At 38.9% G+C, this 6067-nt stretch overlaps 1 non-coding gene across 1 annotated transcript; it reads right to left on the bottom strand.

Moving 5' to 3' along the window:
* Nucleotides 1–528: 528 nt before the first annotated feature.
* On the bottom strand, nt 529–635 carry LOC116115759. Its single transcript, XR_004125713.1, has one exon. It is a non-coding gene; the product is annotated as a small nucleolar RNA R71 (small nucleolar RNA).
* Between the last annotated feature and the right edge of the window lie 5432 nt (nt 636–6067).

Raw genomic sequence — 6067 nt, 5'->3', positions numbered from 1 at the left:
TCTTTCTATCTTTCTGTGTAGTTTATGCGAAGAGTAAGACGTCGGCCAGTGGTTCCTGTTGATCCTGAGATTGAAAGAACCACTTGAAGACTGAACAGAGAGAGAAGAGAAAGAGAAGCTATAGTTGAACCAGAAGTAATAGTTGTAGAGATGGCAGAGAATAGAACACTGAGGGAATTCTCAGTTCCCATAGTTGAAGGTAGTGGGTCAAGTATTACTAGACCAGCAGTATAAGCCAACAACTTTGAGATAAAGCCGACAATCATCCAGATAATCCAGCAGTCGGTTCAGTTCAGGGGTGATTTGAAGGAAGATCCGAATCTACACATTACAAATTTTTTGGAGATTTGTGATACGTTCAAGTCAAACGGGGTGTCAGATGATGCAATCAAATTGAGACTATTCCCATTTTCATTGAAGGATAAAGCTAAGGGATGGTTACTGGCACTACCATCTGGAACAATCACCACATGGAATTATTTAGCATAGAAGTTCCTGACCAAATTCTTTCCTCCAGCAAAGTCAGCAAAGTTGATAAATGATATCATGTCATTCATTCAGGAAGAGTTGGAATCATTGTATGAGGCTTGGGAGAGATACAAAGAATTATTGAGAAGGTGTCCACATCATGGGTTGCCAGTTTGGATGCAAGTCTAAACATTTTATAATGGATTAATGGTGAATGTGCAAACTATGGTGGATGCAGCCTTGGGGGGAGCACTACAGAATAAGACTCCGGAAGAAGCTCATGAGTTGCTTGAGGTTCTAGCAAGCAACAATTATCAAAGACCTAATAAGAGGGTGCAACCAAAGAAATCTATGGGTCTTTATGGAGTTGATGCATACACAGCCATTTCAGCCTAACTGACAGAACTTCAAAAACAATTGGGAGGTATGCAGGTAAACTCTAAAGAAGCTCCTCAACTAACTTGTGATTTTTGTGCAGGTAATCACGTGAGCAGTGACTATCAAGTGGGGACTACGTTTGCTTCAACATCATCATCAGAGTAGGTTAACTACTTGGCTGGAAATCAAAGGCAACCGAACAATTCGTACTCCAACACATATAATCCTGGTAAGAGGAATCACCCGAACCTGTCTTGGGCCAATCAAAACCAACAGAATCAGCAAAACAATCAATGGAATTAAAGGGCATTGCCAAACAACCAAACAGGGGTGAACAACCAACAAGGAGACCCAGGAGTGACAAAATTGGAAGACATGTTTGGGAAGTTTATGCAAGAGACCACAGGTTTTATGAATGAGACGAGAACTAATTTTAGAAATCAAGGGGCATCCATTCAGAACTTGGAGGTACAGATGGGGCAGTTAGCTGAAAAGCTAAATGAGAGACCACAAGGGTCTTTACTGAGCAACACAGTGGCTAACCCACGAGAGCAAGTGAACGCAATAACCTTGAGAAGTGGGACAGTCTTGGAAGAGGTGGAACAATCAAGGAAGGAGAAAACCCCATCGAGGAAAAATGAAGAATCTGATGAGTAAGTTGATGAAGAAATCATTGCTGAAGAGAAACCACCTTGTCCTAGGGAGGATGAGCGGAAGCGGGAAGAGAGGCAAAATAGAAGGAAAGAGAAATTGCCATTTCTCGAGATACCACCAGAATTGGCACATCACACTCCACCTGTGTCTTTTCCTCAGAGGCTCATAAAAGAAAAACAGGATAAGCAGTTCATTAAATTTTTTGATGTATTTAAAAAACTACATATTAACATTCCTTTTGCAGATGCATTGCAACAGATGCCAAGCTACGCAAAATTTCTCAAGGAGATCTTATCAAACAAAAGGAAGTTAGAGGATGAGGAAACATTGATGCTTACGGAGGAGTGCAGCGCCATTCTCCAGAAGAAGCTACCCCTGAAACTAAAAGATCTAGGGAGTTTTACTATTTCTTGCATTATAGGAGATATTACTTTTGATCGAGTTTTATATGATTTAGGTGCAAGCATAAATCTTATGCCTTTTGTTGTTTTCAAGAAATTAGGAATTGGTGAAGTGAAGTTGACAACCATATGCTTGCAGCTTGCAGATAGATCCATAAAGCATCCTAGGGGCATCGTTGAAGATGTGCTGGTTAAGGTGGACAAATTTATTTTTCTGGTAGATTTCTCTGTGTTGGATATGGAAGAAGATAAGGAGATTCCTCTCATCCTGGGATGACCATTTCTGGCAACTGGAAGAGCGTTAATTGATGTTCAAGAGGGGAAGTTGATAATGAGGATGCAAAATGAAGAAGTGACATTTAATGTCCTTGAATCTCTAAAAGCTCCATTAAAGCAAGAGTCATGCTTCAAAAAGGATTCGGTGGGTCAGTCCACAATTGAAACTTCCCAACTTAATGCTCACAATTCATCTATTAAAGGATGCACGATCAAGTCAAGGCGACCTAATGAGGAGGACCACAACCCAGAGAGTTTTACACCAGTCCAAGATAAGCCACAACTGAGCATGTATCCTCAGAAGGGACGGATCCCTCCACTTAAACAACCAAAAGAAAAATCAAGAAAACTGAAAGCTATTGGTAAGAATGTTCAAGCCATGAGAGGAATGATGAAGGAATGGAAATGGGTGGTTAAGCTCTCAACAAGGGCCCCAGGTGACAAAAATCATCAGCAATTGAAACTTCGATGTAAGGACAATGCTTGGGAGTTGATGCATTTAGATAGTCCGGATTGACATGAGAACTTAAAAGAGTCGAGCTTTCCGACTATAAACAAGAACTCCTTGGGAGGCAACCCAAGTGTTTTTAGTTGTTGTTGTTATTTTTAATTGTTTAGTTTTCTTATAATTTTAGATGAAGTCTAATTTGTGTTTTTTTTGGGTGTTTCAGGTGAGTTATTGAATCAAGGCGAAAAACGGAATTGTCCAGTTTTCGCCACGGCGAAGCACATTTGTGAAAAATTGGAATTTGAAAAGTCCCAGCCTTCGCCGTGGTGAAGTATCTTTTTCGCCGAGCCGATTCATCTCTATAATTTTTAGCTGCGGTGAAGAAAGTTTGGCAAAAATCATAGAGGGCAATTTTGCTGGGGCGATTCGCTATTGGAATTTTTCGCTGAGGCGAAGACAAATGGGTTGTTTATAGGGTTTGAAATGAAGAACTTCGCCGAGGCGAAAACTGGTTTTTATAAAAACGCGCGTGACTTTTCATTTTTTCACAAAACTTTTCAAAGCCATTTGAGAGAAAAATTTTCCAACTTCAGTCCAGAGACTTCCCAGTGATTTCCCAGCCAAGTTTCTCACTCCTTAACTTCCTAAACACCAAAACAACTCGATCTAACCACGATCTTTACGAAAAATTGAAGAAATTTGTGGGTTCAAGAAATTGGGGATTTTGCGATCTAGGTGATTTTTGGCTAAATTGGTTGCACATACTCCATTGTTTTAGTAAGATTTCAAGTTCCCTTAACTTTTAATCGCAATTTTTCGAGTTTAAATTTGTGGATTTGAAAATTTTGATTGTGGTTGAATGTGTGAATTTTGGTGATATTGTGCGTGGATTTGAGTTAGGGGAAGTGTTGATTTTTAATATTGTGATATTGAGGAGTGTGGATTTTAATTTTTGAAGTGTTTGGTTGAGTTTGGAAAAATTGCAGTTTGGGGGTTAAGTGCAAATTTTTGGAAGTGTTGTTTTACTGCAGGGTTGATTGTGTTTCTCATAGGGCGAGTTGAGTTGAGTTTTTAAGTTGAATTTGTGAGTTGATTGAGAGTTTAGAAAAATGCCGCTCAAAGTGTTGTCCAAGGGAAAAGGAAATGGAAAGAAAATGGACAACCGATTTGTGAGTGATGAGGCCCGGAAACGCTATGAAGAGGCAGCCCAAAGGAAAGATAAAGGATTTATCCCTGAGCGTGGATTAACCGCAAGCCAGGCTATGGATTGAAGTCAAGGGAGACATTGGGGACTGTTTATGAGTGTACCTACACCAACAGCGGTAGAGCCGCTAGTGAGAGAATTTTATGCCAAGCTCCTGGATTGTGCATCTGATACTGTGTTTGTGAGGGGTAATGATGTGGCATTTACTGCGAAGGTCATCAATGAATTTTATAAATTGCCTAACATTTACCGTGATGAGTATGAGGAATTCAGGAATACACAGAAAAGGGATGAGGTAATCCTTCATGCTATAGCAAAACCGAACACCACTTGGGAGGTTTCAAAAAAGGGTAAAAAGAGCATCAAGGGAACTAACTTGACACCGGTGGCTCGGTTGTGGCAGTATTTTATTTGTACTAGGATGATGTCGGAGACGCACTATAGTACGGTGACGTATAAGAAGGCATTACTGCTCTATTCTATTGCCACGGGAAAGAATATGGATATGGGACAAATTATCCTGACCAACATTCGGCATGCAACCAAACCAGGGCGAGGAAGTTACCCGTTCCCACATCTCATTCTAGCTTTGTGCACTAAAGTAGGAATCGAGGTACATGATGTTGAGCCACTTATCCATGCTGCCCCAATCCTCGACTCACACTACTATCACAAGCACCTTGAACGTCTAGACGATGAGCAACCTAGCGTCTGGACAAAACGACAGAGAACTGCACAAGGAGCTACCACATCATCCAGTTCCACAGCCATTATGAAGGAAATGATGCAGCAGATGATGTGTCAGATGAGACATATGGCAAAACGTCAGGATTGGCTGGCAAAGTAGACCTATATGATGTATGACATGTAGAAGAGTAGCTTCGACAAGCTCAACATTAATACTGCGGCATTCCAATGGGCTGACTAGGATTCAGATGAATGGATGGGCTCCGAATCATAAGAGGATGACGCTGAGGGAGACGAGGAGGCCGACGAATGAACCGAAGCACCTGTTTTGTATTTTGTTTTTGTTTGTTTTTATTTTGGTTTATTGTTGGGTATTGTGGAACTTTGAACTGATTTTTGATTTGTTTGTGGTTTGTTTTTGGATTGTTTTTCGTTTAGTTTAAATTTTTACTAAACTTTTTAGTTGAAAATACGAGATTAGGGTTGTAATATTTCCATATTAGTTCATGAATTTTTCTAACACAGTGGACACCACAGTTTTCAATTGTTTTAAAAATTTTGGTGATGAAAAAGTCAAAGATCGAGTGTGCACACTGTTAAGCGAAACTTCAACTTCACGGATTAAATCAGGGAACTATCTCGTTCCTTTATCAATTTTATTTTTCTATTCCTAATTTGTGCATAATGTGACATTGGGGATAATGTCATCTTTAGTTTGGGGGTAGGAAAAATTTGAGATCTTTAGTTTGGGGGTAGGAAAAATTTGAGAATTTTTGAACTTTTTATTTTATTTTTTTTCTATGTTTTGTTGTGTATGCCAATGATGAATTGTATAAATTATTGATGAGATTAGGGTTGTTGGGATTTTATTATTGAAAAATGTTAAGCATTGCTTCAAGTTTTTGTTTATTGATTGGATTTTGATTGATGTTTGTTGAGTGGTTCAGCCACTATTTTCATTTATTTCGACATGCTTAGATTCATTTTATGTGGTTAGGTAAAGTTTGATAATGTTGGTGGATTGTAGAACCTAATGGAGAAATGCTTGAGGCAAAATTCTAGGAATAGACATTGTTGAGGAAATGATTTAGGCATTTTTCGGAACGTTTGAGCCTTCCCAGCCAACCCACGAATGAATTGTTCCCTAGTCACCCACTTGAGCCTTATGAGATTATCATTGCTTTGTAGTTTCTTACAAACCAAAAATTTTCCAATCCAACTATCCTAAACACATAATCATATCCTTTAGGAGAATTTTGGACTTAATGCAAACACAAGGAACCTGAAGAGTTGTATGAATGTACTAAAAGAATAGTTTGGTGGTTGTGAGATGAACAAGAAGAATAAGAGAGGGTTTTAACCTAAATTGATGTGTAAAAAAAAAATATAAAAAATAAAATAAAATTTTAGTTTGAGAATTGCATTACAATAGCAGCAATAAGAATTGTTCATGGTTGAAGCTTGTTAAATGGTTGACATTTTGAGTAATGGTTGAGAAAAGAAGTGGGAGTTGGAGTAAGTCTTAGTGTTTGCTTTAAGGAAACCAAGTTC

The sequence above is a fragment of the Pistacia vera genome, unplaced genomic scaffold (assembly GCF_008641045.1).
Source record: "Pistacia vera cultivar Batoury unplaced genomic scaffold, PisVer_v2 Contig752, whole genome shotgun sequence".
Taxonomy (NCBI): Eukaryota; Viridiplantae; Streptophyta; class Magnoliopsida; order Sapindales; family Anacardiaceae; genus Pistacia; species Pistacia vera.
This window is presented reverse-complemented; position numbering and strand designations above follow the sequence as displayed.